The 25,970-nt window shown below is 46.2% G+C and overlaps 1 protein-coding gene across 1 annotated transcript in view; it reads left to right on the top strand.

The window, feature by feature from the left end:
• The first annotated feature begins 655 nt into the window (after positions 1 to 655).
• Positions 656 to 25,970, top strand: part of cdh7a (cadherin 7a) — a 294,111-nt gene continuing 268,796 nt past the window's right edge. Inside the window, exon 1 of the mRNA XM_055634342.1 lies at positions 656 to 929. The gene's annotated coding sequence lies outside the window, so the exon portion shown is untranslated. The remainder of the gene's footprint in view (positions 930 to 25,970) is intronic.

Here is a 25,970-nt window from a genome sequence, read left to right as displayed (position 1 = left end):
TGGGCTGTCTTTGGAAATATATTATGAAGCGTCCCTTTTTGAAACTCGGCCCTTGTTGCAATTTTTTTTTTTTCGAGTCTGTTACTGTCAGAATTAATTAGAGACACGCCAGCAGATAAATGTGTTCTTATGCAAATTCAAGTTACGTGTGAAAATGAGCCCAGAACTAATAGGAAATGCCCCTTCAAAATCATCCTTGGAAACGGTTAGACAAGCAGAGGCTAGGAACATTTCAATCTGGTGGTTATTAATAATTCAGCGCTGGCTGTTTTTCAGTGCCGCTCTTGTTACTGCCACTCTCACGTATCGCTTAATTGCTTTGTTTTTTTCCACATCCTCCCCCTTTCTCTCTCTCTCTCTCTCTCTCTCTCTCTCTCTCTCTCTCTCTCTCTCTCTCTCTCTCTCTCTCTCTCTCTCTCTCTCTCTCTCTCTCTCTCTCTCTCTCTCTCTCTCTCTCTCTCTCTCTCTCTCTCTCTCTCTCTCTCTCTCTCTCTCTCTCTCTCTCTCTCTCTCTCTCTCTCTCCTCTCTCTCTCTCTCTCTCTCTCTCTCTCTCTCTCTCTCTCTCTCTCTCTCTCTCTCTCTCTCTCCTCTCCTCTCTCTCTCTCTCTCTCTCTCTCTCTCTCTCTCTCTAGTCTCTGAGCTCTCTTCAAAAGACTTGGATCAACGACAGTAAACTGAGAGGCAACCCTTTGAGGGAGCGAATATAGATTGGTTTGTAAAAACTGAACCAGAAGTTGTTGCAGGTAGAAGCCTGGGACTCCGATCTGAAATGTTCTCTCGGCAACAGTTCTTGACGGGGACGGGAAATGTTGCTATTCCGCGAGCAGCGGCGGCAAGATTGACAAACCCGTGGCTGGACTGAGTGAATGCAGGGGAGGCTGGAGTGAACGGAGGAGGTGGTGGAGGTTCCTTGCACTCGGTTGCAGAGGTAGGTGCCAGCACCAAGCAGAGCCACTCTTGAACCTGGGCTGAATGTTGCATGGGGTAAAGTACCAACTGGGCAGAGAAGAGGCAGTAAGTTTACTTGAGTTGACCCCCTTTATTTGCAATACATTCACCTCTAGCTTCTTTTCCCTCAGGTATAATGGTTGGATAAGGGTTGGCTCTAAAGGCTGGGATGTGAAGCAGGGCTGGGCACGTGCTGCGGCTGGGGGACCACAGTGGCGCAGCGGTAGAGTTGCTGCCTTCCAGTGCCAGAGACCCGGGTTCAATCCTGACTACAGGTCCTGTCTGTACAGAGTTGATACGTTCTCCCGTGACATATGTGGGTTTTCTCTGGATGCTCTGGTAGTCTCCCACGTTCCAAAAACGTTCAGGTTTGTAGGTTAATTGGCTTTGGTAAAAAATTGGAAATTGTCCCTAGTGTGTAGGATAGTGCTCGTATACAGGGTGATCACTGGTCGGCTGGAGGGCCTGTTCCCATGCTATATTTCTAAAGTCTCTAAAGGTGTCTAAAAAACTCGAGGTCAAGCACTGTATCAGGTGATATGGCGAAGAGTTAGAATTGGATTCATATTTGTTCCACAGAGACTAAAGTAGGGAAACAGAAAGCGAGCGGTGTACGGAGTATGTGCACATTCTTTATAATGTGTTTGATTATTTAGTTTAGTCTAGTTTATTGTGCAAGGGGTGCGAAATTAAGGACCTGTTCCACTTACATGTCCTTGGCACGCAATTTTCGCGACCTTCTGGTCGCGTTGAGCAGCAACGGTCCCGCGAAGGTCGCGCGCGATTACATGCGTACGCACAGCCGTCTGGAGCGCGTGACGTCATTTGAAGATGGACAAAAAGCTGGGGTAACTCAGCGGGACATGCAGCATCTCTGGAGAGAAGCAATTGGTGACGTTTCGTGTCAAGACTCTTCTTCAGTCTTGACCCGAAACGTCACCCATTGCTTCTCTCCAGAGATGCTGCCAGTCCCGCTGAGTTACGCCAGCATTTTGTGTCTATCTTCAATTTTCTTGTCCCCGCTCTTTTTTTTTCTTCTTTTTTTTTTCTTTTTTTTTTCCCCGTAAATGTTTTTTATTAGATTTTCAAACAAATGTACAATTCACAAGGGAAGGTAGAAAGCTCAAACAATTTAAAAACACTTAAACAAAATTATCAAATTAAAATATTAACATTTTTATCTATAATATATTCAACCTCCTGTGGTGACCAGCATTCACAGAAGGCCTCCACAGTCCCCATGGACACCGCGTGTTCCCTCTCTAGGGACACGCGAGCTCGGACGTAACCCCAGAAAAGCTGTAGGCAGCCGACCGCTGTGCGGCCATCGACTGCCCGCTGCCTGGACCCGCGAATGGCCATCTTGGCCAGGCCCAGTAGCAGACCAACAGGGAGACCCCCTCCTCCCTCCCCACCCTCCCCCATCTGTACCGGGTGCCCATAAATTAATAACGTTGGACTAAAATGTAGCCAAAACTTGAGGAGCAGCCCCTTCAGATACTCGAACAGTGGCTGCAACCTCTCACACTCTATCTACACATGGAACACGGTCTCTTCCTCACCACAGAAATGACAAGCAGGGGAAGAGTCCGTGAACCAGCTCAAGTACCTATTACAGGCCACTGCTTTGTGCAACACTGTCCACCCCAGGACCCCGATGTAAAGGGGGAGGACTCCCTTGTAGAGAGACCTCCACTGGGGACCACTCCCCTCGTCAGGTGGTAACACGGACCGCCAGGGTGTGTCTGGACGGAAGACGAGGGCGAGGAAGTGGAGAGTGTGCAAGAGCAGCCTGTACAGTACGCGCCTCTCCGCGTCACAGAACGGCACGCTGGGCATCTCGGAAAGGCGGCTCATGTTGCATGGGGCCGGCTCTCGGGGAGGGACCCGGGCCGTGGGCCCTATGAACAATTCCGACTGAGCGGGGGTAAGCTCGTCCGGAATCGCTCCATGCCCACGCCTCTCCTAGACACCCACCATCACAGCCACGACACCCCCCTCCCCCTGAGTAGCAGGGTCCTGGCTGAAGGTGACCAAATTCCTGGCTTTCTGGAGGTCACGGTAAAAGCCAGGCAACTCCCGCCTATCCCGCCTAGCCCGTCGACTCATGCCCGCTACCGGGAGCCGTGAGCCCTCCTGAAGGCAGCGCCCCTGGCGGAAAAAGTACGTCGCCAGCACGTGCCATTTAGGAGGGTAGTCCGAGTAGACGTACCTCTGCAGGGTCCTGAGTCGGAGAGCCGCCACCTGGGTATGAATACAGACCAGCGCCTGACTGCCCTCCTCCAATGGGAGACTCAGAACCCCAGCAGAGACCCAGTGGTTCCTCTCACCCCAGAAGAAGTTGACCAATCTCCTCTGTAACATGGTTATAAAATAAGAGGACGGGACCATAGTGGCCATCCGGTACCACAGCAGAGAGGCCACCAGCTGGTTTATAACTACAGCCCTGCCCCGGTCCCCAGATAGAGGAGGTGCGTGGTATTCCACGCAAAACCTGCCATCTCCTCCGGCAGGGAGTCCACCTGCCATCCATCCACCAAGAGACCAGAACACTTCCCCCAGTTGATCTTGGTGGAGGAAGCAGCCGAGAAAACCTGCTGGCAATCACGCATCCTCCGCAGGTCAACAGGGTCGGTGAACATCAGGATGACATCATCGGCGTAGGCTGAGAGGACCACCTCCATCCCCGGCCCCGGTAAAGCCAGGCCTGTCAACCGCCTCCAGAGAAGGCACAGGAAAGGCTTGACACAGATGGAATACAGCTGGCCAGACATGGGACATCCCTGACGAACGCCCCTCTCAAAGGGAATGGGGGCCAACAAAGAGCCGTTGACCTTAACAAGGCATTCTGCAGCAGTGTTTAAAAGTCGGACCCAGGCCACAAAGTGCGGTCCAAATCCGAACGCCTGCAGAGTCCCCAGAGGTAGTCGTGCTCCACCCTGTCGAACGCCTTCTCTTGGTCGAGGGAGAGAAAGGCGACTGACTGACCAGTCCCCTGGGTCAGATGGATCAGGTCCCGGACCAGATGGATATTGTCTTGGATGGACCGGCCCGGGACTGTGTACAACTGGTCAGGGTGGATCACGTGGGACAGCACGGGGCCCAGGCGATTCGCTAATGCCCGTGCAAAAACTTTATAGTCTGTGCTGAGGAGAGAGACCGGGCACCAGTTCTTCAAAAGGCGGAGATCGCCCTTCTTGGGCAGCAGGGCAACAACTGCCCTGCGCCACGAGAAGGGCATCTCCCCAGTCACCAGGCTCTCCCCCAGGACCTTCATATAGTCACCCCCCAGGACATCCCAGAAGGCTCTAAGGTATTCCACAGTCAGCCCATCCAGCCCTGGAGACTTGCCCCCCCTGAGCTGGTGCAGGGCACCAGTCAACTCCTCCAGAGTTAGGGGATCATCCAGGTGTTCAGCCACATCATTGCACACAGCGGGTAAGCCCTCCCACAGGACCTCTTGCGCCTCCCCACTCGATGTGCCTGCCGAGAACAGAGTCTTGTAGAAAGACCGAACCGAGGCACCAATGCTCTCTGGATCTGTGACAGAGGAGCCATCATCCGCAAGCAACTCAACAAGCTGCCTGCGGGCTCCTCGCCCCTTCTCCAGAGAAAAGAAAAAGGGGGAGGCGCGGTCCAGATCGTGCAACATCTGGACTCGCGACCTCACATACGCACCCCGGGACCTCCTAAGCTGCAAGTCCCTCAGTGCTCCCTTCTTCTCCTGGTATTCCTCCCACTCACACGAAGCCCCACCAGTCTGATCCAGACGTGCCTCCGAGTCGAACAACTCTCTCTCAAGCCGTCCGATCTCGGAGTCCCGCCCCTTGGTCGACACCCTCGCGTAGTCCTGGCCAAACAGATGGACTTAGGCCTTCCCCACGTCCCACCACTGCCTTAGGGAAAGGAAACGCCCCTGCCTTTCTCTCCACTTCGAGCAGAACTGCCTGAATGAATCCTGGAATCGGCGATCCTCCAACAGCAAATAGGATTTATTTTGAGAGGACTATAATGTACATGTAATGCTGAGTAGGGAGGAACAGAAGATGCTGACTCAGCAAGTCAGGTCTGGTGAAAAGGAATAGGTGATGTTTCGGGTCAAGGAGTCCAGAGGAGGCTTTGAGAATGATCGTAGGAATGATTGGGTTAACATATGATGAGCATTTGATGGCACTGGGCCTGTACTTGCTGGAGTTTAGAAGGATGAGGTGGGACCTCATTGAGACTTACTAAATAGTGAAAGGGCTGGATAGTGTGGATGTGGAGAGGATGTTTCCACTAGTGGGAGAGTCTTGAACCAGAGGCCATAGCCTCAGATGACAAGGACGTATTTTTAGAAGGGAGATGAGTAGGAATGAGAGTGGTGAATCTGGGGAATTCATTGCCACAGACGGCTGTGGAGGCCGTCCTAAATTGAGGAAGGACATTCTTGTTATTGAGGGAGTGCAATGTAGATTCACAAGTTTAATTCCTGGGATGGTGGGACTGTCATAAGATGAAATAATGGAGGAACTGGACTTGTATTCACTGGAATTTAGAAGGGTGAGAGGGGATTTTATGGAAACATAATATTATTAAGGGATTGGACATGCTAGATGCAGGAAAGATGTTCCCGATGTTGGGGGAGTCCAGAACCAGGGCCACAGTTTACGATTAAGGGGTAGGGCATTTAGAACTGAGATGAGGAAAAGCTTTTTCACACAGAGAGTTATGAATCTGTGGAATTCCCTCCCTCAGAAGGCAGTGGAGGCTAATTCACTGGATGCATTCAAAAGAGTTTAATTATAGCTCTTAGGGCTAGCAGAATCAAGGGACATGGGGAGAAGGCAGGAATGGGGTACTGATTGTGGATGATCAGCCATGATCATATGGAATGGCGGTGCTGGTTCGAAGGGCCTCATAATCTCCTCCTGCACCTATTGTCTATGTATCTATGTCAGTTGATATTTTTAAGGCTGCGATTGACAGGTTGTTGATTAGTAAGGGTGTCAGGGGTTATGGGGAGAAGGCAGGAGATTGGGGTTGAGAGGATAAGGTAGATCAGCCATGAAGGAATGGTGGAGTAGACGCGATAGTCTCATAGTCTAGCCAGTAATTCACTGGAGATAATTTGTCATAGTTTTCTCTGACTGAATCCACGATGATTGTATGAATGAATGAATGAAAAAATTATACTCTATTGTCACATGTACTTAGGCACAGTGGAATGTTTTACTTTGTCTTATACTGTACACTAGGCATTACACAATTATGACCAAGTTTTGACGCCGTCAAAGTCCCGAAAGTACCGAACAGTCCTGTCTGCTGCTTGCCGCCGCATGTGACAACAAGCTAACTCCCCCCCCCCCCCCCTCGCTGGTTACCCTTCCGTCTTGGCACCCCTCACCCCTCCGCTGGGACCCCTTAGTTCCGTTCTCCTTGGCGCCCCCCCACCGGGTCCCCCTTTGTTTTCGACGCCCCCCCCTGCCAGGTGACTCATTGCTCTCGCCAGTCACTCCTCACTCCTGGTTTCTCCTCCTCAACCCCTGTTTCTCTTCGCTCTTGGTCCCTCCTCGCTCCCAGTCCCAACTCCCTCTTGGTGGCACAGTTCCCGCCTACTCTGCCGGCTCGTAGCCGATGCAGAGTCGGCAGTGGACGAGCCGGGCCTACCGGTGGGTCCTCTGCCATCGGTCCGCCGCAGGCGTTCCTCATTCCATGGACCTCATGGTTGATGCCTCCACCGAATTTCCTCTTACGCCTCACTGTCTGAGCGAGATATCAGGTGGCTTCTTGCTCTCTCCATTCGGTAACACGAGTCTCGCACGCTAAAATTCCACACGTACATCAGAGATGTGACGGTGTTTTAAAAATAAATGATTGAGTAGGTCAAATCCGTTTGTGTGAAATAACAAATCAGGAATAATTATCACCCATTGGCGGCACTCAGGAGCTCATGGACGTAGAAGAGGAAATGTCAGGATCACTTTGACAAGTCTACTGTGCATTCACCTTTCATCTCCTGAAACACCATTGTAGGTTTATCGTCCAAGAGGAAACTTTGCAGTTACAAAGAATGATGTTGAATTAACAACATAGGTGCAAGTGTTCCAAATAACTGGTGTTAGAATCAAATGGTGCAAGGTCTTGAGGGACTGAGCTATAGAGAGAGGTTGGACAGGCAAGAACACACCATGGTTTGGGAACAGCTCCATCCAAGACCACGAAAAATTGTAGAGAATTGTGCATGCAGCCCAGACCATCAGGCAAACCAACCCCCCTTCCGTTGACTCCATTACAGATTCAGGGACAGTTTCTTCCCTGCTGTTATCGGGCAACTGAACCATCCTTCCACAACTAGAGAGCAGTCCTAAACTACTATCTACCTCATTGGTAATTCTCTAGATTCTTTCAAGAGACAGTTAGATAGAGCTCTTAAAGATAGCGGAGTCAAGGTATGGGGAGAAGGTAGGAACGGAGTACTGATTGTGGATGATCATCCATGATCACTGCGAATGGCGGTGCTGGCTGGAAGGGCCGAATTGACCTACTCCTGCACTAACTGTCTATTGTCTATTGGAGACCCTCGGACTATCTTTGATCGGACTTTACTGGCTTTATCTTGCACTAAACGTTATTCACGTAATTCCCTTCAGCCTGTGAAAGGCTTGATCGTAATCATTTTTGGTGTTTCCGCTAAATGGATAGCATGCAACAAAAGCTTTTTACTGTACCTCAGTACACGTGGCAATAAACAAAATAAAACTCAATCTTAAAGCTATTCCATTTAGTCTTTGCATTTCCATCCTCGGAAAATTGGCTCTGACTGTCCACCCTATGTCTGTCACCTCATAATTTTGTAATCTACCAACAAGTCTTCCTTCAACGGACACCCCAGAGAAAGCAATCTAGGTTTGTTCAATATGAATGAATCAATCAATCAATTAATTAATTAATTAATACGTTTATTGGCCAAGTATGTTCACATACAAGGAATTGCCTTGGTGCTCCGCTCGCAAGTAACAACATGACGTACAGTACAATTAAGAATGACACATTAAACATTAATAATAAAACATTATTGATCAAACATGTGAGTGAAATAAAATACCAGAACAAAATGAGGCTACAAACTTTTGGTTATTGAGTAGAGCTATAATGGAAAAAAGCTGTTTTTAGGTCTGACTGTGGCGGCTTTGACAGTCCGGAGTTGCCTTCCAGAGGGAAGTGCTTCAAAGAGTTTGTGGCCAGGGTGAGAGGGGTCAGAGATGATCTTACCCACTTGTTTCCTGGCCCTTGCAGTGTACAGTTCGTCAATGGGGGGAAGGTTGCAGCCAACAGCCTTCTCAGTTGATTGGATGATTCACTGGAGCCACCAGATGTCGTGCTTGGTGTCTGAGCCAAACCAGACCATGATGGAGAAGGTGAGGATAGACTTTACGATGGCAGTATAGAATTGGACCATCATTGCCTGTGGCAGATTGTGCTTCCTCAGCTGCTGCAGGAAGTACATCCTCTGTTGGGCCTTTTTGACCGTGTACTTGATGGTGGCCCCCCATTTCAGGTCCTTGGAGATGATGGTTCCCAGGAACTTAAAAGACTCCTCAGATGTGACTGTGGTGTTGTTGATGGTGAGTGAGGGGAGGGAAGGGGGAGCTCTTCTAAAGTCTACAATCAATTCCACTGTCTTAAGAGCATTGAGCTCCAGGTTGTTACAAAGGCACCAGGACGCCAGCTGTGTCACTTCCTGTCTGTAGGCAGATTCCACCCCATCCTGGATCAGTCCAATCAGGGTTGTGTCAACCGCAAACTTGAGAAGCTTGACAGAGGTGTAGTCATTGGTGTACAGGAGAGGAGAGAGTACGCAGCCTTTCGGTGTTCCTATGCTGAGGGTTTGCGGGTCCGAGATGTGCTTTCCCAGCCTCACATGCTGCTTCCTGCCTGTCAGGAAGCTGGTGCTCCACTGACAGAAGTGTTCAGGCACAGTCAACTTGGAGGGTCTGGAGTGTAGTAGCTCTGGCACAATGGTGTTGAGTGCAGAGCTTTTCCTCAGTCTGGTGCTGTGTACTTGCTATCTTCTATAACATTTGCCTGACAAGAACATTGCCTTACGATTAACATTCTCTAATCCAGGCAGCATCCTGGGTGAACCTCTTCTGCACCCTCTCAAAAGCCTCCCCATCTGTCTGGCAATGGACTGACCAGAACTGTCTGTACATGATGTAACGGGGCAACTAAGCGGGATTGATCGGAAATAAGCCACACTTCAACATATAAAACCTATTGATCCATGGCAAAGAAAGGCCAATCAATTGACTAATTTAGTGCATTTTTCCTCCTTTGTAATTGGCCCCAATTGACCGCGGGTCACTGCTTCCTTCAACAAACCAATTACTCTTTTAACTCACTGGCGGCATTTTAGGATTGTGGTGGACTTGATTCCACCCAGTTCTTTGAGTTCTCAGGTGCTTGATAAGTCATGTAAGCCCTTTTACAGGAAAGGCAGAATGTGTTGATGGGATGAAACCCAATTTGATGCCCTAAACAAATCCCACATTAATCCTTATTTTTAATTCTTCCCACACTCTCCCAGATTCTACCACTTACTTACATCTTTGGGCATTTTACAGAGGTGCAGTTTGTTTAGCATGCACTGCAATCACATTGGATAATGCTATACATAAATTACTATTTTTGTGAAAATCAAGTACAATAGATAGGGCAAAGGGGGAGATACAAAGTGCAGAATATTGTTCTCAGCATTAGCATCATAGAGCCATAGAATCATACAGCGTGGAAACAGGCACTTCGACCCAACTTGCCCACACTGACCAATATGTCCAACCTGCCTGTGTTTGGCCGATATCCCTCTAAACCTGTCCTATCCATGTACGTCGAATTGCTTCTTAAATGTTGCAATTGTCCCTGCCTCAACTACCTCCTCAGGCAGCTCATTCATTACATCCACCACCCTTTGTGGGAAAAAGTTACTGCTCAGATTTCTATTAAACCTCTCCCCCTTCACCATAAACCTATGAAGCACCTTAAAGCATTGTAGCACATTATTTCCATAGACCAAATCCAATGTGCGCAATGGGGTAGAGGTGAATCGGACAAGTTCCCAGCTTATGGAAGGACTGTCTAGAAGCCTGATAATAGAGGGAAAGAAACTGTTCCTGAGTCTGGTGGTGCATGCTTTCTACCTTTATAACTTTTGCCTGACAGGAACAGGGAGAGGAAGGAATGTTGGGGTGGGACAAGTCTTTGATTACGTTGGATGCTTATCCAAGACAGTGTGATGTGTAAATGGAATCAATGGTGGGGAGTCTGGTCTGTACAATGGACTGGGCTACAACTACAACTCTGCAATTTCTGTCGGTCTTTTCAGAGCTGTTCCCAAACCAAGCTGTGATCTCCCCTTCCTGTTCCCACACTGACCTTTCTGTCCTGGACCTCATCTACTATCGAAGTGAGGCCAAACGCAAATTGGAGGAACAGCAGCACATATTTTGCTTGGGCAGCTTACAGCCCAGCAGTATGAATGTTGATTTCCCTCATTTCATAGGTTATAGGAGCAGAACATTCGGCCCATTCACACAATTCACAATTCATATTAATACTTTTATTAATTTTGCAACATACGAGGAGTTTCATTTGCCAAGTCAGTCATACAAATAAAAAGCAACGGAACACACAATATACATTTTAACATAAGCATCCACCACAGTGACTCCTCCACATTCCTCACTGTGATGGAAGGCAAAACATTTCAGATCTCTTCCCTTCTATGCTCTCCGTTGACGGGGCAATCTTGACTCCCGTAGCTGGCGGCGTTTGGGCCCATCGCATCGGGGCGATCAGTTCCTGCATCGGGCGGATGTCAGCTCCCCCGCGCCGGTGATAGAACCCCGCATCGGGGCTAGTAGAGCCTCTGCATCGTTGCAGCTCCTGACTCCACCATTTAATCATGGCTGATCTATTTTTCCCTCTCAACCCCAATCTCCTTCCTTATCCCATAACCTCTGACACACTTACCAATCAAGAACTTATCAATCTCCGCCTTAAAATATCCATTGACTTGGCTTCCACTTGACTTGGCGATGGATTCCATAGATTTCCCACCCTCTGACTAAAGAAATTCCACCTCATTTCCTTCCTAAAGGTACGTCTTTTCATTCAAAGGCTATGGCCTCTTGTCCTAGACTCTCCACTAGTGGAAGCATCCTCTCCATATCCACTCTATCCAGACCTTTCACTATTCCGTAAGTTTCAATGAGGTTCCTCCTCATCCTTCTAAACTCCAGCGTGTACAGGCCCAGTGCCATCAAACGCTCATCATATGTTAACCCAATCATTCCTGTGATCATTCTCAAAGCCTCCTCTGGACACTCTCCAATGCTAGCACATGTTTCCTTAGATATGGGGTCCAAAGAAGTTGTTGGCAGACAGGAAACAAAGAGTAGGGATTAACGGGTCCCTTTCGGAATGGCAGGCAGTGACTAGTGGGGTAATGCAAGGCTCGGTGCTGGGACCGCAGCTATTTACAATATACATTAATGATTTGGATGAAGGGATTCAAAATAACATTAGAAAATTTGCAGATGACACAAAGCTGGGTGGCAGTGTGAACTGTGAGGAGGATGCTATGAGAATGCAGGGTGACTTGGACTGGCTGGGGGAGTGGGCAGATGCATGGCAGATGAAGTTTAATGCAAATAAATGTGAGGTTATCCACTTTGGTAGCAAAAACAGGAAGGCAGATTACTATCTAAATGGCGTCAAGTTGGGAAAAGGGGAAGTACAATGGGATCTGGGGGTCCTTGTAAATCAGTCTATGAAAGTAAGCATGCAGGTACACCAGGCAGTGAAGAAAGTGAATGGCATGTTGGCCTTTATAACAAGAATAATCAAATATAGGAGCAAAGAGGTCCTTCTACAGTTGTACAGAGCCCTAGTGAGACCACACCTGGAGTATTGTGTGCAGTTTTGGTCCCCTAATTTGAGGAAGGACATTCTTGCTATTGAGGGAGTGCATCGTAGGTTTACAAGGTTAATTCCCGGGATGGCGGCACCGTCATATGCTGAGAGAATGGAGCAGCTGGGCTTGTACACTCTGGAGTTTAGAAGGATGAGAGGAGATCTCATTGAAACATATAAGATTGTTAAGGATTTGGACAGGCTAGAGTCAGGAAACATGTTCCCGATGTTGGGGGAGTCCAGACCAGGGGCCACAGTTTAAGGATAAGGAGTAAGCCATTTAGAACGGAGACGAGGAAAAAAACAATTTTTCTCACAGTGAGTGGTGAGACTGTGGAATTCTCTGCCTCAGAGGGCGGTGGAGGCAGGTTCACTGGATGCTTTCAAGAGAGAGATAGATAGGGCTCTTAAAAATAGCGGAGTCGGGGATATGGGTAGAAGGCAGGAATGGGGTACTGATTGGGGATGATCAACCATGATCACATTGAATGGCGGTGCTGGCTTGAAAGGCCGAATGGCCTACTCCTGCACCTATTGTCTATTGTCTATTGTCTAAAACTGCTCACAATATTCCAAATGTGGTCTGACCATTGCCTTATGAATCCTCAGGATTATATTCCTGTTTTTATATTCTAGTTCTCCCGAAATAAATGCTAGCATTGTATTTGCTGTCTTTACTACCGATTCGACTTGCAAATTAATGTTTCAGGAATTCTTCAACAACAATCCCCGGTCCCTTTGCACCTCTGATTTAGGAATTCACTCCCCGTTTAGAAAATAGCCTTCACCTTTATTCCTACTACCAAAATGCATGACTCCACACTTCGCTACGATATATTCTATCTGCCACTTTTATTTATCACAAATTCAAGTAACTTCTGCACTCCTACTGCCCTCTATTCCCCCCCCCCCCCCCCCCCCCCCCCCCCCCCCCCCCCCCCCAGTCATCTGACTAGTTCATAACTCCCGACCTGCTGGGTTATTGCAGCATTTAGTATCTATCTCCAATGTAACCTGACAGTATGCTTTCTATGTAGGAAAGAACTGCAGATGCTGGTTTAAATCGAAGGAGGACAAAATGCTGGAGTAACTCAGCGGGTCAGGCAGCATCTCCTGAAATAAGGAATGGGTGACGTTTCGGGTCAAGACCCTTCTTCAGACTGATGTCAGGAGAGGGGGCGGGACAGAGATAGAATGTAGTTGGAGACTGTAAATCTTGCGGGAAAACTGGGAAGGGGGAGGGGATGGAGAGAGAAAGCAAGGGCTATCTGAAGTTAGAGAAGTCAATGTTCATACCGCTGGGTTGTAAACTACTCAAGTAGATGAGGTGCTGTTCCTACAATTTGCGCTGGGCCTCACTCTGTATGCTTTCTATGGTGCATTTGTAAATCTCAGTGTTGAAACAAATTCTGCTTCACAGTTTCATTCAGCCACTGCTGAGTTCCGATACATTTTCTAGGTGGCTTGAGGAGCATTGTTAAACCCCTTTTTCACGGGGCGACTTGACGCAAGAGTTAACCAAAGTTGAACATCGTGGGAACCTCTTGCGATAACCGTACGGCATTCGTGGACCACCGTGGCGCTAACGGCAGGTACTCGTGTAACTTAGTGACTCGGGAGAAAATTCAAACAAGCTTGAATTTCTCCAAGAGTGACTTGTACACTTGTGGTTGAACATTGCAACATTATATGCACGTAGTGGCCAGTGCGATATCCGTACTGACTCTTGCGTGTACCGTGGGAACTCCTGCGAACGGTGAACCCGGAAGCTGGACAGAGGGGACAGAAGGTGAGTAAAAATTGTCTTCTGTGGGATTGAATTAAAAAAAATAAAGATTTGAATCCGCATATGGACATCAACTTATTCATGAGTTATGTTAATGTGATTCAAGAAAATAACTATAATCTTTAAAAGGGACTTTACTGAAAGGTCCCGCATTTTTATGGTCCGTGAGAAATTTTTCACATGTACTTCTTTGAGAGATACAGCTCGGAGTCCTCGCCGACCAGCGATCGATGCCTTTCCGAAGCAGGGTCCGGAACGCTACCAATCAATGTTCTCCAGAGACCCGTGTAAAGGAGTGAACTGCACATGCTGGTTTAAAACGAAGACAGACACAAAAAGCTGGAGTAACTCAGCGAGTCAAGCAGCATCTCTGGAGAAAAATAGGTGATGTTTCGGGACGAGACACATCTTCAGACTCAATTCCGATTAGGATGTCTGAAGAAGGGTTCCGATTCGAATCGCAACCTATACTTTTTCTCCAGAGATGCTGCCTGACACGCTGACTTACTCCAGCTTTTTATGTTTTTCTTCCCAGATCTGACTTACCTGCTGAGTTACACCAACATTTTGTGTCCGTGTTCACTATGAACATTGAATTATTTCATTTTAGGTAACTTACACTCTCTCTCTCTCCCCCGCCCACCCCCTCCTGGCAGTAAATGTCGGTTAACCAGTCCAAGGTTTGCAACGCTGGTTCCCTCTTGGGATCACACTATCCCTAGCCAACAATTGGCATATCAGGGAACCAAATATAGACATAACGTGTTTGAGTGACTCAGTGGGTGAGGCAGGATCTCTGGAGGAAAGGGTTAGGCGACATTTCGGGTCGGGACCCCTCTTCAAAATACCCTGCTGAGGTCATCTGTTGTGGGCCCTGATTTGACCCGGTCTTTTCTTGCTTCCAGTTCCCCCCTACAATCATCCCGAAGAAGGGTCCCGACCAAAAATGAAATCTATTCCTTTTCTCCAGAGATGCTGCTTGGCCCACTGAGTTACTCCAGCATATTTTGTCTAACTTGCTGATTCAGACAGTTTTTGATTTACTCTGAAACACACGTTGGAAATTTAAACTTGGGCGCAACTAACATCGTCTTAGTACCGTGGGAACTCTTTAACTCAGCGGGAAGGCAGCAGTTAATTGTTGCTCCCTTCAGTTTAGCAGGGGGTCGGGACGGGACTGGAGTTGGGAGGGAAAGGTGGGGGAGTCGAGGGAGAGGAGGGGGAGACAGATGGGGGTGTCTTCATTTACTGGCGGCGGGTGTCTGTCACTGAAACAGGCAGGTGGGATTTCACATCCACCTTGAGTGTGCCTCTCTCTCTCTCTCTCTCTCTCTCTCTCCCTCCCTCCCTCTCACACAGGCATGACTGGAGGAACTCCGCGGGCCAGGCAGCATTTACGGAGGGAAATGGACAGGCGACCCATTCTTCAGGCTGCCTTATGTCTCTCTCCCCCCCAACTACCACCCACACACGCGAATGCTGGAGAAACTCAGCGGGTGCAGCAGCATCTACGGAACGAAGGAAATAGACAACGTTTCGGCCCCACTGCACCCGCTGCACCCGCTGAGTTTCTCCAGCATTCGTGTGTGTGGGTGGGAGTTGGGGGGAGGGGGGGAGGTGGGAGAGATACATAAGGCAGCCTGAAGAATGGGTTGGCTGTCCATTTCCCTCCGTAGATGCTGCCTGGCCCGCGGAGTTCATCCATTCATGCCTGTGTGAGAGGGAGGGAGGGAGAGAGAGAGAGAGAGAGAGAGAGAGAGAGGCACATACAAGGTGGATGTGAAATCTCACCTGCCTGTTTCAGTGACAGACACCCACCGCCACTAAATGAAGACACCCCCATCTGTCTCCCCCTCCTCTCCCTCGACTCCCCCACCTTTCCCTCCCAACTCCAGCCCCGTCCCAAGTTCGGTCTGTGAAACGCAACACGCCAGCCCCGACAACCAGCCTGGTGGTCAGTGCCTCTCTCTCTCTCCCTCCCTCTCACACAGGCTGAGAGACTCTGCCTCTGTGAGTGTACGTCTATTTCTCCCCCTCTCCCACACACAGTAAAGACCGAGTAACTGTGCTCACTCCATCTGTGTCTCCCACATACACAGTAAAACTCTGCTTTGTGTGTGTTTATACCAATTCAACCAAGTGAGGATATTTATAGTGTGTGAAAAAAAAAGTGACATCATTTGTGCCACGTGATGATTTAATTACACTTGACAGTATACAATGTCATTCAAGATTTAACGGGAAAGCTCGGGAGACGGACAAGTCACTCGCACAAATAACAGAAATGCCGAGTACCGTGGGAACTCTTTGTCTACCCCCCCGTTATATCGTGTGATATCGTGCTAGACCACGACCACTTCACTCTGGCTACATCTTGCGTCAAGTAGCCCTGTGAAAAAGGCCTATTACAATTTTTCCTCTGCAGATGCTGCCTGACTTGCTGAGGCTATCAGGCAGTTTGCGTTTTACTGAAGACCTTTGTGGTGGCCGTCTGAGTCCACACTTAACTTGAACTCTTAACTTGGAACCCTTGAATATAATCACCAAATTACTCCCCTGCGGTGCACATTAACTGATTTCCATTAATTAATTTCCTTCCTGTTATAATTAGTACAATTAATTAAGTAGAGTTTTCAGTTTAACATCACCAAGGAGCATAGTTTGATACAGATGATTATAATTAAACGGTTTAAATCTTTGTTCAATGTTGGCAGCTGTAATCTCACTGTATGAACCAGGATCAATAGTTTCCACTTTGTGCTCCAAGAGAATTATTTGTTGTCATAGAAGAATTTTGAAACTGAATAATTATGTTAACGAGATTAGGAAACAAATACGATCATATGCCGAAAGAATTTGGGGTTCGGAAGATAGACACTAAAAGTAGCGATGTTACAAAACCTACCTTCAGCGGCGCTGCAGATCTGCCACATGTGCGCGACTTTGGCGCCTTAGAGGGGGGGGTGGGGGGTTATTAAAATGCAGGTTTGTATCGCTTGTCGGAGAGAGATTTTCTCGGACTGCTAGTCGATAAAGAAAAATCGATCGGACTTCCGTACCCGTTTTTTTAAAATCGCTCAATAATTTAACAGTTGGATTAAAGTAAGAAGTGACTTCAAACGCCCTCTACGCCGACAACGTGACGGATCGTAAAAACAGGACAAAACAAAGCATGTCATCTATTTTACGTATAATCTTGCTTCTTGGGGTGGCTTTAATCAATCTTTAATCAAATTTTACGTTGTGAAAATGTTATTTGGGCCCCATACGATTCGGCTGTGTCTTTCCTGCCAAGAGCATCAAAATTGTCTATATTTTGTGTAATTGTCTATCCATTATCAATATTTTTATACTAAATATCCACAACAGGGATATTGTGCAAAAAAATAATAATTTTGATTATAATGAAAGTGGATGTTTCTGGATAGATTTATGGGAATTAAACATTAAATTCCTTCCATCTGGCATATTCATAAATTCATGACAGTTATATTGTGAATTCTTGTGTGAATGGGATTAGTTTGTTGTTTGGATACTTAGGCTATTTAAAAAATATATCCATTTCTTAAGAAATGGAATCTACAGGACATTCTTACTGGGAAAGTATTGGGCAGAAAGGCATGTCATGCGTGGTTTGAAGAGGAAAAACATGTAGTTTACAATGCCAAAATTGAAAATTTGAGGAAAAACAAGGTGTACAGGGTTACTTCTTCTCTTCTTCTGCTTCTTGCGTATGGCGTGCACAGCCTAAAGTTGTAGGACAACTTGTTCAGTATTCAGTATTCAGTATTTACTTTATTGTCATTTCACCGAGTACTTGCATACACAGAAGAAACGAAAAATTGTTTCTCATCAGTTCTTGTCAGTGCAATTAATAAAAACAGAAATAAATACATACATCTTAAAAATTATCATATCTAAAATAGACTTAAAAATTGAACTAAAAACAGACATTCAAACCGAACAGTGACTTCAGGTTAGATGGGGGTGTATGTGTGGGGGGAGGGGACACAGTCCGTTAACCATTTTTATTGCTTGTGGGAAGAAGCTGTTTAGCATCCTGCTGGTTCTGCAGCTGATACTCCTGTACCTCTTCCCAGATGGCAGAATGGAGAAGATGTGGTGGGATGGGTGGTAAGGGTTCTTAATGATGGAGATGGCTCTGCGGATGCAGCGCTTCTGGTAGATCTCCAACAGGAAAGGGAGTGGGGCACCAATTATCCTACTGGCTGTCTTCACTATCCTGTTTAGCTGTCTTTGTTCGTACGCCTTGCAGCTCCCAAACCAGGAAGTGATGCCGTAGGTCAGTATGCTTTCAATGGTACCCCTGTAGAAGGTCGTTAGGTGAATGGTGGGGAGACCTGCTTTCCTGAGTCTCAGGAGGGGGTGGAGTCGCTGCTGTGCTCTTTTGATGACTGTTGTGGTGTTGGTCATTGAGGTCAGGTTGTCCGCTAGGTGAACTCCCAGGAACTTCACGATGCTAACCCTCTCCACAGCAGCACCATCAATGTGCAGTGGTGTATGATGGTGTTTGCCAGCCCTCCTTCGTCTTATCCACGTTGAGGGTTAGGTTCTTCTTTTTCTTCTTCTATGTAGTTTTTTTTTGGCAGTTGGCAAACAACATTTTAGTGCTATACCGCCACCAACTGGTATGGAGTGCGTATCAAATAACATTATAACTTATGTACTAATAACCTATATCTTTCTGAACAAATTGGTTACCCTGAGAAAAAGCAAAAGGATTTGATAGCACTTATATGAATTCTATTGTAAAATATTTATTAAATCAAATTGTACTTTTTCTTTTCTGAATCGTTCACTCATTTGTCTTCTTTCTTCCTCATACCTCTCACAATGTACAATGACATGCTCTATTGTCTCTTCTTGCCCACAGCATTCACATCTGCCTGTATTATGCTAGCCTATTATAAAAAGTGTACTGTTCAGACCAGTGTGTCCAAATCTGATTCTTGAAATTACTGTCTCCTCTTTTCTGTTTTTTCCTGCACATCTCATTTCTCCCACTTTCCTCTGGACTCTGTAGAACCACCGTCCTTTCTGCTATTCCTCCCATCTTTCCTTCAGTCTTTGCTTAATAATGTCTTTGATTTCAGTTTTACCTATGTTAATATTTAAATCAATCTTACTTCTTTTTGTTACCTCTTTTGCTACCTTATCTGCCATTTTGTTTCCTCTAATGCCAATGTGTGCTGGTACCCATAAAAATATGACTGTAGCCCCATCATTTGAATTCTGAATATTGTTTGTTGTATTGCAATCAAAATGTCTGGTCTACTGTCTGAATGACTGCGCTAAAGGTGAGGTTGTGAGATCTGCACCACTCTGTAAGCAGCTCCACCTCCATCCTGTATGCCAACTCATTATTGTCACTGATGAGATGTGATCTTACTTGATTGTGCACGCCAAGTTGATTGCATTCGTTGAAACAGGGCGGGCCATGTGAAGGTTGCAATCTTCCACCCCACAGAGTTGCTTATTGGTTACAATCTGAGCAGTATGATGATGCTACTGATTATGATATGCCAGTGTACCAGTTAGCAACTGAACATCTCCATAAAGACTTGGACTATTGCTTGAAATTACAATTTATTTACCTATCTGTTATGGACTTACAGCATATAATACAATAATATTAAAGTTCTGATCTTGAGAATATCGCATTTTTGAATTTTCAAGGCAGTCTGGGTGTTTATTACTATTTCCGTCACAACGGTCAATTTTGAAATTAGCTACAATTAGGTAACTAAATAATTAGATGCTTTAATTTCAGGTCATCCAAGTAAGATGCTTTATATTTGTTTCAGAATGCTTCAATCTATAATAACTGAACATTTCATTGTTCTCTTAATTTTTAAGAAAGTTATGGGCTTTTGACTGTCCTTGATCACAGCTTTTGTGTTAAGTCAATGGAAAGCAATAGGGAACAAGATGCTAATTTCCGAGTATGAAAATGGCCATAACTTTTTTAATACTGAAGATATGAAAGTGAATTAGCTGTCAAATTAAACTTTTTTTTCTGTTTTATCTGATGGGACAAATTGACGACGATTTTTAAAATCTCAAAATTTTGTAACATTGCTACTATAACTGGAGTAACTCAGCGGGTCATGTAGCATCTCTGGAGAAAAGAAATAGGTGATGTTTTGGGTCGACACTTACTCAGCTGGGTGGCATGGTGGTGCAGTGGTAAAGTTGCTGCCTCACAGCGCCAGAGACCCAGGTTCAATCCTGACTATGGATGCTGTCCATACGGAGTTTGTACGTTCTCTCTGTGACCAGTGTGGGTTTTCTCCAGGTGCTCCTCTTTCCTCCAAAGATGTATAGGTTTTGTAGGCGAATTGGCTTTGGTAAAATTGTACCTGGTGTGTGTAGGATAGTGTTACTGCATGGGGTTGCTGGTCGGCGCAGACTCAAGTCTAAGGTTAGTTTAGGTTAGTTTAGTCTAAACTAAACTAAACTAACCTAAAATAAACTAAGCTAAACTGATGAATATGGATCATTCCAGGGTGGAAATGTTAATGGCTAGAGGGCATAGCTTTAAGGTGAGAGGGCAAAGTTTAAAGGACATGTGTGGAGCAAGGTTGTTTTACTTAACGGGTGGGCGCCTGGGGTGGTGGTGGAGGCAGGTACTATAATGTTGGTTAAGAGACTTTTAGATAGGTACATAGATTGCAAGGAATGGAAGGATAAGGATCATGTGTAGGTAGATTAAATTAGTTTATCTTGGCATCGTGTTCAGCACAGTATGGGCTGAAAGGCCTGTTCCTGTGCTGTACTTCTATGTTAACATTTAGTGACCTATTGTTGAGAAAGTTGTGATTTTAAATCCCACTCCATGGAAAAATATATCGTCTGTCAGTGCAAGAAAGCCCCAATCAAGTGCTGCATTGTCCTACTATTCCTGAGTTTGCCGTGGATGTACTCATGTATAGTATTATCGGATTTAATTGAATAGCTATCAAATAAACTTTTCATTGTATCTCAGTACACATGACAATAATAAACCTAAGCCGAAACTTAAAGCCTTTGAGTGAAGCATTAAAGGACCAGACTCACCCTGGACAATTCTTCTTCTCCCCTCTCCCATCAGGTAAGAGTTATACACCTCTAGATTCAGGGACAGTTTCTACCCAGCTGTTGTCAGACAACTGAACTATCCTGACAACTAGACACAAAGTGCTTGAGTAACTCGGCGGGTGAGGCAGCATCTCTGGGGAACATGGATAGGTGGTATTTCAGGTACCCTGGGACCCTTCTTCAGCTCTTCAGCCAACTTCCTCCTGCTCAGAGTCCTTGCCTTGGTCTCTTCCTCTCTGCCTGATCGCTACAGTTCTTTGTTTCTGCAAAAGAAAAATAGGGCTGAGAGGATCAGTCTCTGGGGAGCTGGCATGGACCAGATAGGCTGAATGGCCTCCTGTATTGTTATTGATGTTATAAGATGGTACAAGGTGAGAGTTCTGCATACTCCCTGTCCTAGCCACTAGGAGGTGGTATTATGTATTCTGACTTGGGAAAGGTTGGTCTAATGGAAAACTATTGATAGTCCTGGTTTTGGAAAGAATCTCCACTCTATCCATTCTCCTCACACCAGTGGTAGATGTGAAACTCATGGAGTAGCAAACAATGGTATATTACACATTACCAACACAGGACAACTCAGTAGCATTGTAGCATTTAGTTTTACGCCCACCCCGCAGAACAAGTCTTCAGTTTAACATCTAGGATGGTGAGAGGCGACCTCATTGAAACTTACGGAAGAGTGAAAGGCCTGGATAGAATGGATGCGGAGAAGATGTTTCCACTAGTGGGAGAGTCTAGGACCAGAGGGCACAGCCTCAGAATAAAAGGGACATACGTTTAAAAAATACATTAGTTTAGTTTAGAGATACAGTGCGGAAACTGCCCCTTCGGCCCCACCGAGTCCACACCGACCAGCGATCCCCACACATGAACACCATCCTACACACTAGGAACAATTTACATTTGTACCAAGCCAATTAACCTACACACCTGTGTGTGGGAGGAAACTGAAGATCTCAGAGAAAACTAGTGAGGTCACAGGGAGAACGTACAAACTCCGTACAGACAGCACCTGTAGTCGGCTTCGAACCCAGGTCTCTGGTGCTGTAAGTGCTGTTAGCGCTGTAAGGCAGCATCTCTACCGCTGCACCACCGTGCCACCCATGAAGATGAGGAGGAATTTCTTTAGTCAGAGGGTGGTGAATCTGAAGAACAAGGGCCCCCAGATCCCGTTGTACTTCCCCTTTTCCAAACTGGACACCATTTAGATAGTAATCTGCCTTCCTGTTTTTGAGTCATAGGAGCAGAATTAGGCCATTTGGCCCATTGAGTCCACTCCATCATTCAATCAAAGCCGATCTATCTTTCCCTCTCAACCCCATTCCCCTGCCTTCTCCCCATTGTCAATGAAAGCAAGCATGCAGGTACAGCAGGCAGTGAAGAGAGCGAGTGGCATGTTGGCCTTTTTAACAAGAGGAGTCAAGTATAAGAGCAAAGAGGTCCTTCTGCAGTTGTATAGGGCCCTAGTGAGACACACCTGGAGTATTGTATGCAGTTTTGGTCCCCTAATTTGAGAAAGGACATTCTTGCTATTGAGGGTGTGCAGCGTAGGTTTACAAGGTTAATTCCCGGGCTGGCGGGACTGTCATATGCTGAGAGAATGGAATGGCTGGGCTTGTATACTCTGGAGTTTAGAAGGATGAGAGGGCATCTTATTGAAACATATAAGATTATTAAGGGTTTGGACAGGCTTGAGGCAGGAAACATGTTCCCGATGTTGGGGGAGTCTAGAAGCAGAGGCCACAGTTTAAGAATAAGGGATAAGCCATTTAGAACAGAGATGAGAAAACACTTTTTCTCACAGAGAGATGTGAGTCTGTGGAATTCTCTGCTTCAGAGGGCGGTGGAGGTCAGTTCTCTGGATACGTTCAAGAGAGAGCTAGATAGGACACTTAAAGATAGCAGAGTCAGGGGATATGGGGAGAAGGCAGGAACGGGGTACTGATTGGGGATGATCAGCCATGATCACTTTGAATGGTGGTGCGGGCTCGAAGGGTTGAATGGCTTACTCCTGCACATAATGTCTATTGTCTATTGTCTAAGACTTATTTCATCTGACAGATGGACCTCCACCAATCCATCTTTCCCAGGGTGCTGTGGTAACGTGACGTGGGAATAGGTCTGTAGGCAAGCTCAGAAAGCTCAGTGAAAATCAACTAGCGTGATACATTGAAGCAAAACAGTGAAATATCGCTTCACACTTGTGGAAGCACACTTGACTTTGGTAATAGTGATATTGTCATTGCAACGCTGATGGTTTCTCACATTCTTTTTGCCATAAAATCAAATTGATTTCTTAAATGATGGGGTGAAATGAGTATTGTTGCAAGGGGTTTTTGCTGTCTCTGCAAAATCCTCCACATTCATTCGAAGGATAAGTGATCTGATTTCAGCATCCTCTCCTAGGACAATGTCCTAACTTACCGAGGTCCTAAAGGGCCTGTCTCTGTGCTGCACAAGTCTATGACTCTATCTGTGGAACGAAATGGACAGAGGGGTGGATATGAGTGAATGAGCTTTGATTTAGAGAGGGCGAGAATACAAAAACAGCATGTAATGCTGAGGCTTTATAAGGCACTGGTCAGACTGCATTTAGACTATTGTGAGCAGTTTTGGGCATCATGAGGAAGGATGTGCTGGCGTTATGGGGTGAAGACAGGAGAATGTTGAGATGGGAAGATAGATCAGCAATGATTGAATGGCGGAGTAGACCTGATGGGCTGAATGGCCTAATTCTGCTCCTATGACATGAATTTATGAACTTATGAAGAGGTCCAGCAATTAATCTCATGCGGAGATGCAAGAAACTGTAGATGTTGGAACCTTGAGCCAAAAAAGTAAGTGCAGGAGGAACTGAGCAAGTCAGGCACTATCTGAGGAGGAAGGGACAGGCACATTTCGGGTGAGAACAGGGTGGTACAGTGGCGCAGCGGTAGAGTTGCTGCCTTACAGCACCAGAGACCCAGGTTTGATCCTGACTATGGGTGCTGTCTGTACGGAGTTTTTACATTTTCCCCGTGACCTTGTTGGTTGTCTCCGAGATCTTCGGTTTCCTCCCACACTTGGCGAGCCAAATGGCCTGTGTTTCCAAGCAGTATCTCGAAAACCAAAAATAAAACTTCAGATTCTTCAGAATTTGTGGAATTCTCTGCCACAGATGGCAGTAGAGGCCAATTCACTGTATGAATTTAAAAGAGAGTTAGATGGAGCTCTAGAGGCTAGCGGAATCCAGGGATATGGAGAGAAGGCAGGCACGGGTTACTTGTGGATGATCAGCCATGATCACAATGAATGGCGGTGCTGGCTCAAAGGGCCAAAGGGCCTCCTCCTGCACCTATTTTCTATGTTTCTATGTTTCGAGGATAGATTAAATTGCTGGATTAACTCAGCAGGTCAGGCAGCATCTCTGGAGAAAAAGGATGGGAAACATTCTGGTCGGGATCCTTCTTTAGACGTATCTTCAGGATCCTGATTCAAAGTGTCATTGTCCATCCCCTCCCTAGATGCTGCTTAACCCGCTGAGCTGCTCCAGCCATTTGCTTCATTTGTTGTTAATCGCTTTTACTATCTTGTGCCCTTCCTGCACTCATGTCCTGCAATAATTGTATTTCCGCTGGCGCTTGTGCTAGCTGCTTCCACCTTCAGTCCGGTATCTTTTTGTTTTTTTGTTATGTTGAAGTGTGTTTTTGTGTGTTTTTTTTAATGTCTTTACAGTGGCTTGCAAAAGTATTCATACCCCTTGAACTTTTCCACATTTTGTCACGTTACAACCACAAACGTAAATGTATTTTATTGGGTTTTATATGATAGACCAACACAAAGTGTTGCATAATTGTGAAGCGGAAGGAAAATGATACATGGTTTTCAAATTTTTTTACAAATAAAAAACTGAAAAATGTGGCGTGCAAAAGTATTCAGCCCCCCTGAGTCAATACTTTGTAGAACCACCTTTCGCTGCAATTACAGCTGCAAGTCTTTTGGGGTATATCTCTACCAGCTTTGCACATCTAGAGACTGAAATTTTTGCCCATTCTTCTTTGCAAAATAGCTCAAGCTCAGTCAGATTGGATGGAGAGAGTCTGTGAACAGCAATTTTCAAGTCTTGCCAGAGATTCTCAATTGGATTTAGGTCTGGACTTTGACTGGGCCATTCTAACACATGAATATGCTTTGATCTAAACCATTCCATTGTAGCTCTGGCTGTATGTTTAGGGTCGTTGTCCTGCTGGAAGGTGAACCTCCGCCCCAGTCTCAAGTCTTTTGCAGACTCTAACAGGTTTTCTTCCAAGATTGCCCTGTATTTGGTTCCATCCACCTTCCCATCAACTCTGACCAGCTTCCCTGTCCCTGCTGAAGAAAAGCATCCCCACAGCATGATGCTGCCACCACCATGTTTCACAGTGGGGATGGTGTGTTCAGGGTGATGTGCAGTGTTAGTTTTCCGCCACACATAGTGTTTTGCATTTAGGCCAGAAACTTCAATTTTGGTCTCATCTGACCAGAGCACAGGGCTTTGTGGCAAACTGCAAACGGGACTTCTTATGGCTTTTTTTCAACAATGGCTTTCTTCTTGCCACTCTTCCATAAAGGCCCGATTTGTGGAGTGCACGACTAATAGTTGTCCTGTGGACAGATTCTCCCACCTGAGCTGTGGATCTCTGCAGCTCCTCCAGAGTTACCATGGGCCTCTTGGCTACTTCTCTGATCAATGCTCTCCTTGGCCGGCCTGTCAGTTTAGGTGGACGGCCATGTCTTGGTAGGTTTGCAGTTGTGCCATACTCTTTCCATTTTCGGATGATGGATTGAACAGTGCTCCGTGAGATGTTCAAAGCTTGGGATTTTTTTTTATAACCTAACCCTGCTTTAAACTTCTCCACAACTTTATCCCTGACCTGTCTGGTGTGTTCCTTGGGCTTCATGATGCTGTTTGTTCATTAATGTTCTCTAACAAACCTCTGAGTCCTTCGCAGAACAGCTGTATTTATACTGAGATTAGATTACACACAAGTGGACTCTATTTACTAATTAGGTGACTTTTGAAGGCAATTGGTTGCACTGGATTTTATTTAGGGGTATCAGAGTAAAGGGGGCTGAATACTTTTGCATGCCACACTTTTCAGTTTTTTATTTGTAAAAAAATTTGAAAACCATGTATCATTTTCGTTCAACTTCACAATTATG

This window comes from Leucoraja erinacea, chromosome 4 (genome assembly GCF_028641065.1).
Source record: "Leucoraja erinacea ecotype New England chromosome 4, Leri_hhj_1, whole genome shotgun sequence".
In the NCBI taxonomy this organism is placed as follows: domain Eukaryota; kingdom Metazoa; phylum Chordata; class Chondrichthyes; order Rajiformes; family Rajidae; genus Leucoraja; species Leucoraja erinaceus.
The sequence above is the reverse complement of the archived record's forward strand: the minus strand, read 5'-3'. Positions and strand labels throughout refer to the sequence as shown.